General features: G+C 41.9%; 1 protein-coding gene across 1 annotated transcript in view; it reads right to left on the bottom strand.

Moving 5' to 3' along the window:
• Positions 1–13,976, bottom strand: part of LOC127925433 (disabled homolog 2-interacting protein-like) — a 57,979-nt gene that overhangs the window by 30,402 nt on the left and 13,601 nt on the right. The gene's annotated exons all lie outside the window — the stretch shown is intronic.

The following is a 13,976-nucleotide window of genomic DNA, read 5'->3' as shown; positions in this document are numbered from 1 at the left end:
AAACCTGGTATAGAGGAGACGGACCCACTGGTTGCCCTCTAGGTTACAGAGAGCTGGTAGTCCCATCCACCAAACTACCAGGTGTGAAACAGGGAAGGGACTCAGTGGGTATGCTAATTTGGTATAGAGCAGAACTAACTCACTCCATTAAATTAATCAAAACAGGAACATTCTACATTTGGCTAGAAATTCAAAAGGAAATGATCCTAACAGAGAAAAATGTCCTCCTGTGTGCTACCTATATCCCCCCACTAGAATCCCCATGTTTTAATGAAGACAGCTTCTCCATCCTGGAGGGGGAAATCAATCATTTCCAGGCCCAGGGACATGTACTAGTCTGTGGCGACCTAAATGCCAGAACCGGACAAGAACCTGACACCCTCAGCACACAGGGCGACAAACACCTGCCTGGAGGTGACAGCATTCCCTCCCACATATGGCCCCTAGGCACAACTATGACAACATAACCAACAAAAACGGGTCACATCTCCTGCAGCTCTGTCGCACGCTGGGTATGTACATAGTCAATGGTAGGGTTCGAGGGGACTCCTATGGTAGGTACACCTATAGCTCATCTCTTGGCAGTAGTACTGTAGACTACTTTATCACTGACCTCAACCCAGAGTCTCTCAGAGCGTTCACAGTCAGCCCACTGACACCTCTATCAGACCACAGCAAAATCACAGTCTACTAAAACAGAGCAATACTCAATCATGAGGCATCAAAGCCAAAGGAACTGAGTAACATTAAGAAATGCTATAGATGGAAGGAATGCAGTTTGGAAACCTACCAAAAAACAATTAGGCAACAACAAATTCAATCCCTTTTAGACAACTTCCTGGATAAAACATTCCACTGTAATAGTGAAGGTGTCAACTTGGCAGTAGAAAATCTTAACAGTATATTTGACCTCTCAGCTTCCCTATCAAATCTAAAAATCTCAAATAGAAAACCGAAGAAAATTAACAATAATGACAAATGGTTTGATGAAGAATGCAAAAATCTAAGAAAGAAATTGAGAAACCTGTCCAACCAAAAACATAGAGACCCGGAAAACCTGAGTCTACGCCTTCACTATGGTGAATCACTAAAACAATACAGAAATACACTATGGAAAAAGAAGGAACAGCATGTCAGAAATCAGCCAATGTAATTGAAGAATCCACAGACTCTAACCACTTCTGGGAAAATTGGAAAACACTAAACAAACAACAACACGAAGAATTATCTATCCAAAATGGAGATGTATGGGTAAACCACTTCTCCAATCTTTTTGGCTCTATAACAAAGAATAAAGACCAAAAACATATACATGATCAAATACAGATCTTAGAATCAACAATTAAAGACTACCAGAACCCACTGGATTCTCCAATAACATTGAATGAGTTACAAGACAAAATAAAAACCCTCCAACCCAAAAAGGCCTGTGGTGTTGATGGTATCCTCAATGAAATGATCAAATATACAGACAACAAATTCCAATTGGCTATACTAAAACTCTTTAACATCATCCTTAGCTCTGGCATCTTCCCCAATATTTGGAACCAAGGACTGATCACCCCAATCCACAAAAGTGGAGACAAATTTGACCCCAATAACTACCGTGGAATATGCGTCAACAGTAACCTTGGGAAAATCCTCTGCATTATCATTAACAGCAGACTCGTACATTTCCTCAATGAGAACAATGTACTGAGCAAATGTCAAATTGGCTTTTTACCAAATTACCGTACAACAGACCATGTATTCACCCTGCGCACCCTAATTGACAACCAAACAAACCAAAACAAAGGCAAAGTCTTCTCATGCTTTGTTGATTTCAAAAAAGCCTTCGACTCAATTTGGCATGAGGGTCTGCTATACAAACTGATGGAAAGTGGTGTTGGGGGTAAAACATACATTATAAAATCCATGTACACAAACAACAAGTGTGCGGTTAAAATTGGCAAAAAACACACACATTTCTTCACTCAGGGTCATGGGGTGAGACAGGGATGCAGCTTAAGCCCCACCCTCTTCAACATATATATCAACGAATTGGCGCAGACACTAGAAAAGTCTGCAGCACCTGGCCTCACCCTACTAGAATCCGAAGTCAAATGTCTGCTGTATGCTGATGATCTGGTACTTCTGTCACCAACCAAGGAGGGCCTACAGCAGCACCTAGATCTTATGCACCTAGATCTTATGCACAGATTCTGACCAAAATAATGGTGTTCCAAAAAGGTCCAGTCACCAGGACCACAAATACAAATTCCATCTAGACACTGTTGCCCTAGAGCACACAAAAACTATACATACCTTGGCCTAAACATCAGCGCCACAGGTAACTTCCACAAAGCTGTGAACGATCTGAGAGACAAGGCAAGAAGGGCATTCTATGCCATCAAAAGGAACATAAATTTCAACATACCAATGAGGATTTGGCTAAAAATACTTGAATCAGTCATAGAGCCCATTGCCCTTTATGGTTGTGAGGTCTGGGGTCCGCTCACCAACCAAGAATTCACAAAATGGGACAAACACCAAATTGAGACTCTGCACGCAGAATTCTGCAAAAATATCCTCTGTGTACAACGTAGAACACCAAATAATGCATGCAGAGCAGAATTAGGCCAATACCCACTAATTATCCAAATCCAGAAAAGAGACATTAAATTCTATAACCACCTAAAAGGAAACGATTCCCAAACCCTCCATAACAAAGCCATCACCTACAGAGAGATGAACCTGGAGAAGAGTCCCCTAAGCAAGCTGGTCCTGGGGCTCTGTTCACAAACACAAACACACCCTACAGAGCCCCAGGACAGCAGCACAATTAGACCCAACCAAATCATGAGAAAACAAAAAGATAATTACTTGACACATTGGAAAGAATTAACAAAAAAACAGAGCAAACTAGAATGCTATTTGGCCCTAAACAGGGAGTACACAGCGGCAGAATACCTGACCACTGTGACTGACCCAAAATTAAGGAAAGCTTTGACTATGTACAGACTCAGTGAGCATAGACTTGCTATTGAGAAAGGCCGCCGTCTCAAGAGAAGACAGGCTATGTGCTCACTGCCCACAAAATTAGGTGGAAACTGAGCTGCACTTCCTAACCTCCTGCCCAATGTATGACCATATTAGAGAGACATATTTCCCTCAGATTACACAGATCCACAAAGAATTTGAAAACAAATCCAATGTTAATAAACTCCCATATCTACTGGGTGAAATTCCACAGTGTGCCATCACAGCAGCAATATTTGTGACCTGTTGCCACGAGAAAAGGGCAACCAGTGAAGAACACACACCATTGTAAATACAACCCATATTTATGCTTATTTATTTTATCTTGGGTCCTTCACCATTTGTACATTGTTAAAACACTGTATATATATAATATGACATTTGTAATGTCTTTATTGTTTTGAAACCTCTGTATGTGTAATGTTTACTGTTAATTTGTATTGTTTATTTCACTTTATATATTCACTTTATATATTATCTACCTCACTTGCTTTGGCAATGTTAACACGATTCCCATGCCAATAAAGTCCTTGAATTGAATTGAATTGAGAGAGAGAGAGAGAGAGAGAGAGGGAGAGAGAGAAAGTGATAGAGAGAAGGAGATGGATACAGAGGGAGAGAGAAAAAGCAATAGAGAGAAGGGAGAGAGAGAGAGAGAGAGAGAGAGAGAGAAGGATATCAGCTAGGTACATTGGGTAAAGGCACATTTGTACAACAGGCTTTGTTCACTGCAAATTCAGGCAGAGTTCAGAATTCAGTAATAGGTTGTTATCAATAACGTCATAATTCCTTCATAATTTCTTTGCACATTCCATTTATTTTCCAACACCACTCCTGGTTTTCTGATGTCTCTAAATAGAAAGCCCTCTGATCTAATCTGCATCTGATACTTCTTTCTCTATCAATGTGTGTTCTATGTCAGGAGGATAGGCTCATTGTAAAGGTTGGTATGGAATAAATGGAATGGTATCAAGCACATGTTAATCACATGTTTGACTCCATTCCATGAATTCCATTCCAGCCATTACAATGAGCCCGTCCTCCTATAGCTCCTCCCACCAGCCTCCACTGTAAGTGTTTTCAATGCAGAGTGATTTCATGTGATTCATGTTATCACAGACATTGATTGTTACCGCTCTGAGACATTAGGTACCATGTGCTACAGATCGGGACATGTCCACTACAGGAATGTGAGACATGCCAGTATGCATTTCTATACAGATACTTTAGACTATGGTGCAGCAAAGAACAGGACTGATATTAACCATTGGCTGCCATGTAGTGAACTAACATAACCTTTCACTATTTCTGTTGGATACATGCTTGGTACACAACAACTCTGATTGTATGTCAGTTAGTAGAGACCTGAAACTTGCAATACTTGTTTTGACAGTTGACATATGTTTGGATAGAAACACACAACACACACACAGGTATCCCTTAAATCACCCCTCACTGATACCTCAAGCCTTGAGGGAAAGGAAGACATTGAGAAGAGCATTCAGGGTTTCTGTCTGTCTGTCTGTCAAACTTTGTCCGCAAAGGGGCTAAACCACCGAAGAGCGGCTCTACACCATTAGAGCGAGACCAGCTGCGCTTGGCCCGCGACTGGAAAATGCTAGCTGACATTGGCCGGCAACTTGTGTTTCCTCCGGAGATCGCAACCACCACCCTAAGACCTGACATGGTGCTCTGGTCCCGTTCACTCAATAAGGTCTTCATCATTGAGCTCACAGTACCCTGGGAAAACTCAGTAGATGAGGCGAAAACATCTGCGCTATGCTGATCTAGCTGCCGAAGCACGGCATCATGGCTGGAACACAGAAGTCCGACCAGTGGAGGTGGGCTGCAGAGGTTTTGTGGCAACATCTACAACCAGACTGCTTAGAGACCTGGGAATTAAGGGCCAGAGCCAGTGTTCGGCAATCAAAGCTGTATCAGAGGCGGCAGAAGGCAGCAGTCAGTGGCTCTGGATGAAGAGGAAAGACCCCAGCTGGGCCCCGAAGTGAGAGGGCCAGGAGGTATGCGGTCAACAATGCTTGACTCAGGGAGGAGGACGCCCCTGCCATGCATAGTCCCATGGGATGTTGGCTATCAACAACAAGGCAACTCCTATGACTAATTGGGAATGGGACGCAAGCGTAGGATTGATCACCCTGTCGCTGGCCCCCTTTGGGGAGGGTGTATAGTGTGAAAGGCCGGAACACCCTAGAAACCAAAGGTACACTACTGACGATGCGCTCCCCAAATTTCACCACGCTCACTGTTCATTAACTCTTGGAAGTGCTTGCACAAAGGATAGTAACATCTCATCCTGTGTTCTTGGAATCTGTCTGTCTGTCTGTCTGTCTGTCTGTCTGTCTGTCTGTCTGTCTGTCTGTCTGTCTGTCTGTCTGTCTGTCTGTCTGTCTGTCTGTCTGTCTGTCTGTCTGTCTGTTAGCTTGTCAACCAAAGCCTTGCTACAGTAATTTAGACTGTAACATGACTGTTGGCTGTATTAGTGCACAGAGTAACATGTGTGGCTCAGTTGGTAGAGCAAGGTGCTTGTAAAACCACGGTTGAGGGTTTGATTCACACAGGGGACAAGTGTGAAAATGTAGGAAGTGGCTCTGTATAAGAGGGTCTGCTACATTACTATAATGTACATGGAGTTAGCAGCATTGTTTTTATTGTGGACAGCGTTTCACCTGGTAGAAAGTTTGCAAGTAAAACGTGGTTTTCAGGACTCATGATGAGAAGCCTCGTTTACATGTACGTATGGTACACAGCACTGTGCAGATGGTTGCAACATGTGTAGCAGCCTGCAGTAGGATTTTACACACTAATTTCTCCATCACATAATGGGGTGTGTGTGTGTAGTGTATAGAGAACAGTATATTACAGTGGTTTCCTCTCACATTGTGAACATATGCAGGGGCCAAATGTGAATCCCACACACACACATCTGTGTACCATTAGGGAATGGGAAAAGCAGGAGGTGCAATAGCCAAACAGAGGTACTAGAAATGCACGTTGAAGTTGCCCCTGTGTGAGTTAATGAAACATTCCAACATCCTCAATATTCTCATTGAGGGACAATTAATCACCTTGTTGCCATGGCAGCAGCATATCAGGCACTTTAAGATAATATTTCTCAGTGTTTGTGTGTGCGCAGGCTTGTGTGTGCGCAGGCTTGTGTGTGTGTGTGGCAGCAGATAGAGGTGTGTGTGTTATCTGTAAGGTCCGTTAGAGGGCACACACAGCAGATGTTTTATCTATGAGAGGTGTGGTTATCTTATCTATGGGAGGTGTGGTTTTGTTGCCCACTACTCAATGAGGTTAAACTATCTGGCCTGTACAAGCCCTTCTCCTCTTTCTCCTTCATCCTCCTCTTTCTCAAACTTCCTCTCCTTCAACTCTTCTTCCAACTTCTTCTTCACTTCCACCTCCATAGCCCAATAAAACGTCCCCCCTCCCTCCCTCTCTCCATCTCCCTGTTCTTCCCTCCATCCCTCCTGACAGTTAGTTAATAGGACAGCCTCACACCACCAGGCAGTGTGGGTGTCAGGGGACCTGGGGGATGATGATGCACAGATGGCAGTCAACTGGCTTGGCTTTTGTAATGCTGCTCAGACTGGGTCTCTGAGTGTCTAGTTAATTGCCCTCTATGGGGTCTGTCAGGGGAAGATAAGAGGCTGGATGGAGGAGTTGGAGAGAGTCACCATAGCGACATCAAAGACCCCGCTTGAGAAACAGCATGTATCCCTCAGAGACAGATAAGATGCTGAAATCACAGAGATGATGGTTAAACAGTTGTGTGTGTGTTTCTACATGTGTATGCAGTATGTGGTGTCGCTCGCTCTCTTGCTCTCTCTCTCTCTCTCTCTCTCTCTCTCTCTCTCTCTCTCTCTCTCTCTCTCTCTCTCTCATAGTCAGAACTCTATTACATGTGTCTGTCGCTGACCCCTATTGTCACTGCCAGCCTTAGGAGTGACAGCTACCTTTCTCTCCTCTCTCCCCTCTCTCTCCCTCCTTGGTTTGCCACAATGGACAATTTTCTCAATGCTCCGTTCCCATGGCAACCCCACCAACTTGCCCCAACTGACTGACAGAGAATTCTAAAGACTCTTTTGCTAGCTACCTATACCTACAGTACCGCCAAATCGGTGCTGATCACACCTGCTCTCCCATTCTCCTGTTTTCATTAAACTGACAACTCTGTAAGAGATGGGGAGGTTTGAAAATCCATTCTGTGCCTGATTGTGCACACATATATACAGTCAACTCATAAACATACATTCAATGCAGTTACTCCACTTCCAGGGTAGCTTTACTGAAAACAACTTATCAAGGCTTTATAGAGCTCCATAAGCACTACATAGGTGCTTCACAAATCACTTCAAAGCTGTCATAGTTAGGTGTGTCTCCTCTGAGGTCTCATTAGCCTCTGTGAGCCTGGAGTCAGACAGCATGCTTCCTCTGGCCATCCGGAGTGGAGCAGGGCCTGGAGCACACACTACCCTGCAGACACCCTGACCAGGACATTCCAGGGAGAGGCATGCTCTCATTCCCTCCTCTCATTGAAACAATGGATTCCCCTCCTGCCAAGAAAGCACTCAGCTTCAAACAGCTTCAACTGAAACACCAGGGTCCCCAGGGATCCATTCATGTTAGCGTGTGTGGCTGTGTCAATGTCTGTGTGTGCTATTGTCTGTGTATTTGTATTAAGCACAGTGTATGGTGAGGTAATGCCTCACACTGTTATAAAACAGAGAGACAATAGATAGCATCTGATGTAATGACACACGGGAAAGAGAAACACGCTGGATACAGTACACTGATGCCTGCTCATTGTCTCACGATTATCTTAGTGACAGAACTCAAGCCATCATGATTGATGAGGTTAAGTCTGAATTTCTTGAAGTAGATAAAGGTGTACAACAGGGGATGATTTCAGGATCGGTTCTCTTCACTATTTATATACTATTGGTCAATCTGTTAAAAATGGTAAACTTCATTTATATTCAGATGATACTATTATGTATCCTATTGCCCTGACTGTTGTTCTGTGTCAAAATTACAGTAAGATGTAATACCTATACAGGAATCCCTTGCTGATTTAAAACGTGTGCTTAATACAGGCAAAACAAAATACATTTTTATTTTAAACTCTTGTAAGAATGTTTCAGATTAACTACATGTTCACTCATTAGATGATTCTCAATATAACGTGTTCCTGCATATAAATACTTAGGCATTTGGATTGATGTGGATTTGACGTTTAGAAAACAGAGATGAGCTGGTTAAGAAGCTAAGATTTAAAGTTGTTGTTTTCTACAGAAACAGATTGTGACTTTCTCTAAACAATGGGAAGCAGATTATTCAATGAATATTGTTATCTGTCCTTGAATACGGTGACATTATTTATCAAAGTGCATCTTCAACTACTCTTTGGATGCCATCTACCATAATGCCCTTCGTTTTGTTACAGGTGACAGTTTTTAACCTCGTCACTTATTTTATATATATATATATACAGTGGGGAGAACAAGTATTTGATACACTGCCGATTTTGCAGGTTTTCCTACTCACAAAGCATGTAGAGGTCTGTAATTTTTATCATAGGTACACTTCCACTATGAGAGACGGAATCTAAAAGAAAAATCCTGAAAATCACATTGTATGATTTTTAAGTAATTATTTAGCATTTTATTGCATGACATAAGTATTTGATCACCTACCAACCAGTAAGAATTCCGGCTCTCACAGACCTGTTAGTTTTTCATTAAGAATCCTTCCTGTTCTCCACTCATTACCTGTATTAACTGCACCACAGTCTCAAAGAAAACCATTAGTAAGACATTACGCCGTCACGCCGTCATGGATTAAAATCCTGCAGCGCACGCTCAAGCCAGCGCATGTCCAGGCCCGTCTGAAGTTTGAAAATGACCATCTGGATGATCTAGAAGAGGAATGGGAGAAGGTCATGTGGTCTGATGAGACAAAAATAGAGCTTTTTGGTCTAAACTCCACTCCACTTGTAGGTATATGGTCACCTACAAACAAGCAAGATTTCTGGCTCTCACAGACCTGTAACTTCTTCTTTAAGAGGCTTCTCTGTCCTCCACTCGCTACCTGTATTAATGGTGCCTGTTTGAACTTGTTATAAAAGACACCTGTCCACAACCTCAATCAGTCATAATCCAAACTCCACAATGGCCAAGACTAAAGAGCTGTCAAAAGACACCAGAAACAAAATTGTAGACCTGCACCAGGCTGAGAAGACTGAATCTGCAATAGGTAAGCAGCTTGGTTTGAAGAAATCAACTGTGTGAGCAATTATTAGGAAATGGAAGACATACAAGACCACTGATATTCTCCCTCGATCTGGGGCTCCATGCAAGATCTCACCCCGTGGGTCAAAATGATCACAAGAACGGTGATCAAAAAAATCCCAGAACCACACGGGGGAGCTAGTGAATGACCTGCAGAGAGCTGGGACCAAAGTAACAAAGCCTACCATCAGTAACACACTATGCCGCCAGGGCGTAGAAGAAAACTCTTGGTATAAACTCTTGGTATATAGTATGGTCTATAGCTTATTACGAGGTATTCTAACTCAGGTGAGTAGAACCTCGAGACTTCATTAATATTAGAGATCAAGTGCCAGTTGTGTTAATAAAGTGACATACACCTCCCCCTTTGTGCTTACCTGAAGCTGCCGTTCCGTCCTGCCGATGCATAGAAAAAAATGTATGTTATTCATGTCCTTGTTCAGCCATGACTCCGAGAAACAAAAGGTTATTACAATTCTTCAGGTCTCGTTGATAGGATAGTGTCAAACTGAGCTTGTCCAATTTGTTCTCCAGTGATTGTACATTCACCAGTAGCACGGAGGATTGAGGCGGGTTATCTACTCGCCGATATGGCCTCTTTTCCAACGCCAGGGTCCCAATTAGGGACTGGTCTGGGGTGAGCGTAGGCCTCTTTTTTTAATCCAAATTGAGGTTAGTGATGCCACTTTCTCTTCAACGAGTCCATCTGCAATTAGGGACTGGTCTGGGGTGAGCAGTATGTCCACCGTGTTCGAGAACAACTTATGAAATGTCTTCTCTTGAAGAAGACATTTTAATTTAGAAAGAGGAGCCAAATTGAGGTTAGTGATTGCCACACACACACAAACACACACACACTGTACTGTTCTGAAAGCCTAACAGTTATAGAAACAATGCTGGTTCGAATACCTGCACTGACAAGGTAAAAATCTGAAACAATAGTTCCGTGGCTAACATTATGTACAAAAAAACGTTAAGATCAACGCAAAAAAAGGCGGTATCCATTCCAGTGCAATTCTTTTCAAGGTGTCTTGTGGGGTCAGGCTTTAGTACCCTCTCAGCTTGTTGTCTTGTTTGTCTATGAATAAATGGTCAGGCTTTATTGCTTGTTGTCTTGTTGTCTATGAATAAATGGGATACCCTGCTTGTCTTGTTGTCTATGAATAAATTGTTTTTAGTTCTAGCTTGTTGTCTTGTTGTCTATGAATAAATGGTCAGGCTTTTATCACTGTTCTTGTTGTCTATGCACCGCTTGCAGATAAATGGTCAGGCTTTTAGTACCCTCTCAGCTTGTTGTCTTGTTGTCTATGAATAAATGGTCAACAAGCTTGTTGTCTTGTTGTCTATGTAAATGTCAGGCTTTAGTACTCATTGTGGAAGCACTTTTAGTACCCTCTCAGCTTGTTGTCTTGTTGTCTATGAATAAATGGTCAGGCTTTTAACCCTCTCAGCTTGTTGTCTTGTTGTCTAGTAAATGAGGCTTTTAGTACCCTCTCAGCTTTTGTCTTGTTGTCTATGAATAAATGGTCAGGCTTTAGTACCCTCACAGCTTGTTGTCTTGTTGTCTATGAATAAATGGAGGCTTTTAGGACTCAGCTTGTTGTCTTGTTGTCTATGAATAAATGGTCAGGCTTTAGTACCCTCTCAGCTTGTTGTCTTGTTGTCTATGAATAAATGGTCAGGCTTTTAGTAAAGAGTAAATGGTGAATGGAAAAAATGGTCAGGCTTTTAGTACCCTTCTCAGCTTGTTGTCTTTATGAATAAATGCCACAGCACAGGCTTTTAGTACAAATGAATAAATGGTCAGGCTTTTTAGTACCCTCACTTGTTGTCTTGTTGTCTACAGGCTTTTAGTACCCTCTCAGCTTGTTGTCTTGTTGTCTATGAATAAATGGTCAGGCTTTTAGAGGTAGAATAAATGGTCAGGCTTTTAGTACCCTCTCAGCTTGTTGTCTTGTTGTCTATGAATAAATGGTCAGGCTTTTAGATAGCCTAACAGTTATACCCTCTCAGCTTGTTGTCTTGTTGTCTATGAATAAATGGTCAGTTTTAACCCTCTCAGCTTGTTGTCTTGTTGTCTATGAATAAATGGTTTTAGTACTGCTTGTTGTCTTGTTGTCTATGAATAAATGGTCAGGCTGTACCCTCTCACTTGTTGTCTTGTTGTCTATGAATAAATGGTCAAGTACCATCTCAGCTTGTTGTCTTGTTGTCTAAATAAATGGTCAGGCTTTAGTACCCTCACAGCCTTGTTGTCTAAATAAATGGTCAGGCTTTTAGTACCCTCTCAGCTTGTTGTCTTGTTGTCTATGAATAAATGGTCAGGCTTTTAGTACCCTCTCAGTTTGTTGTCTTGTTGTCTAGTGAATAAATGGCTAACCCAGCTTGTTGTCTTGTTGTCTATGAATAACACATTTACCCTCTCAGCTTGGTTTACCACTTTACCTCTCAGCTTGTTGTCTTGTTGTCTATGAATAAATGGTCAGGCTTTTAGTACCCTCAACAAAAAATGGTCAGGCTTTTAGTACTTCAGCTTGTTGTCTTTTGTCTATGAATAAATGGTCAGGCTTTTAGTACCCTCTCAGCTTGTTGTCTTGTTGTCTATGAATAAATGGTCAGGCTTTTAGTACCCTCACAGCTTGTTGTCTTGTTGTCTATGAATAAATGGTCAGGCTTTTAGTACCCTCTCAGCTTGTTGTCTTGTTGTCTATGAATAAATGGTCAGGCTTTTAGTACCCTCTCAGCTTGTTGTCTTGTTGTCTATGAATAAATGGTCAGGCTTTTAGTACCCTCACAGCTTGTTGTCTTGTTGTCTATGAATAAATGGTCAGGCTTTTAGTACCCTCTCAGCTTGTTGTCTTGTTGTCTATGAATAAATGGTCAGGCTTTTAGTACCCTCTCAGCTTGTTGTCTTGTTGTCTATGAATAAATGGTCAGGCTTTTTAGTACCCTCACAGCTTGTTGTCTTGTTGTCTATGAATAAATGGTCAGGCTTTTAGTACCCTCTCAGCTTGTTGTCTTGTTGTCTATGAATAAATGGTCAGGCTTTTAGTACCCTCACAGCTTGTTGTCTTGTTGTCTATGAATAAATGGTCAGGCTTTTAGTACCCTCTCAGCTTGTTGTCTTGTTGTCTATGAATAAATGGTTTTTAGGTTTTGTCTTGTTGTCTACAGGCCTCTCAGCTTGTTGTCTTGTTGTCTATGAATAAATGGTCAGGCTTTTGACTCATCCTGACAGAGACAACACCCCCAATGAATACAGAGATCTGAGTATGCCCTTGGCATGTTGTTTTGGATAGCCATAGGTAGTCTTTATGACCTTTTAAAGTTATTTTCTCTCTTCAACTCAACTATTCGGAAGGGATCACATATCTATGCAGTTATGACATGAGAGAGAGGATAGCTGCAGTTTAAAACACACACACACACACACACACACACACACACACACACACACACACACACACACACACACACACACACACACACACACACACACACACACACACACACACACACACACACACACACACACACACACACACACACACACACACACACACACACACGCTCTCTGCCTCTGTCTGGAGGGATATCTTCTGCTCTTCTCTTTCTTTTCTCTCTCCCTTTTTCTATGTTTCTCCTTTCCCCCTTCACAAATACATCACCCTCTTTATTCCCTCCTCTCAACTGTGAGACAAGCAACACTTGTCTTGACTGGCTGACACCACTGCAGAAACATCGCTCTCTTTGCCTGAATATGAAAAGTTGTTTCATGTCACTCATTGAGCACTCTGCTTATTATCTCACATATTTATTTATTTCATCATTGTGCGGATGTTCATGTCTTGTTGTCAGTGAAATGCTGCGATATTTAATGGAACTTTCACAGAAAAGGCCGAAAGCAGTACTTACACAAGTGACAAGATTAACACAAAAACAGATATGCTCAACTCTAGTCCACTGGTCACAATAAGAAAAATCGTTAATTGCCAATGTTATGAGATGAGTCTCATTGGGTTAATGGAGAGAGAAGGGTGTCAGTATCAGCTGCACATACACTCACAGCATTCAGTTTCCACACAAAGCTAAAAGAGATATACAGTGGGGCAAAAAAGTACTTAGTCAGCCACCAATTGTGCAAGTTCTCCCACTTAAAAAGATGAGAGAGGCCTGTAATTTTCATCATAGGTACACTTCAACTATGACAGATAATGACAGAGATGACAGGCTATGTGCTCACTGCCCACAAAATAAGATGGAAACTGAGCTGCACTTCCTAACGTCCTGCCAAATGTATGACCATATTAGAGACACATATTTCCCTCAGATTACACAGACCCACAAAGAATTAGAAAACAAATCCAATTTTGATAAACTCCCATATCTACTGGGTGAAATACCACAGTGTGCATCACAGCAACAAGATTTTAGACCTGTTGCCACAAGAAAAGGGAAACCAGTGAAGAACAAACACCTTTGTAAATACAAACAATATTTCTGTTGATTTATTTTCCCTTTTTTACTTTAACTATTTGCACATGGTTACAACACTGTAATCATCACCATTACAACACTGTATATATACATAATATGACATTTGAAATGTCTTTATTCTTTTGAAACTTTTGTGAGTGTAATGTT

This window comes from Oncorhynchus keta, unplaced genomic scaffold (assembly GCF_023373465.1).
Source record: "Oncorhynchus keta strain PuntledgeMale-10-30-2019 unplaced genomic scaffold, Oket_V2 Un_contig_5562_pilon_pilon, whole genome shotgun sequence".
In the NCBI taxonomy this organism is placed as follows: domain Eukaryota; kingdom Metazoa; phylum Chordata; class Actinopteri; order Salmoniformes; family Salmonidae; genus Oncorhynchus; species Oncorhynchus keta.
This window is presented reverse-complemented; position numbering and strand designations above follow the sequence as displayed.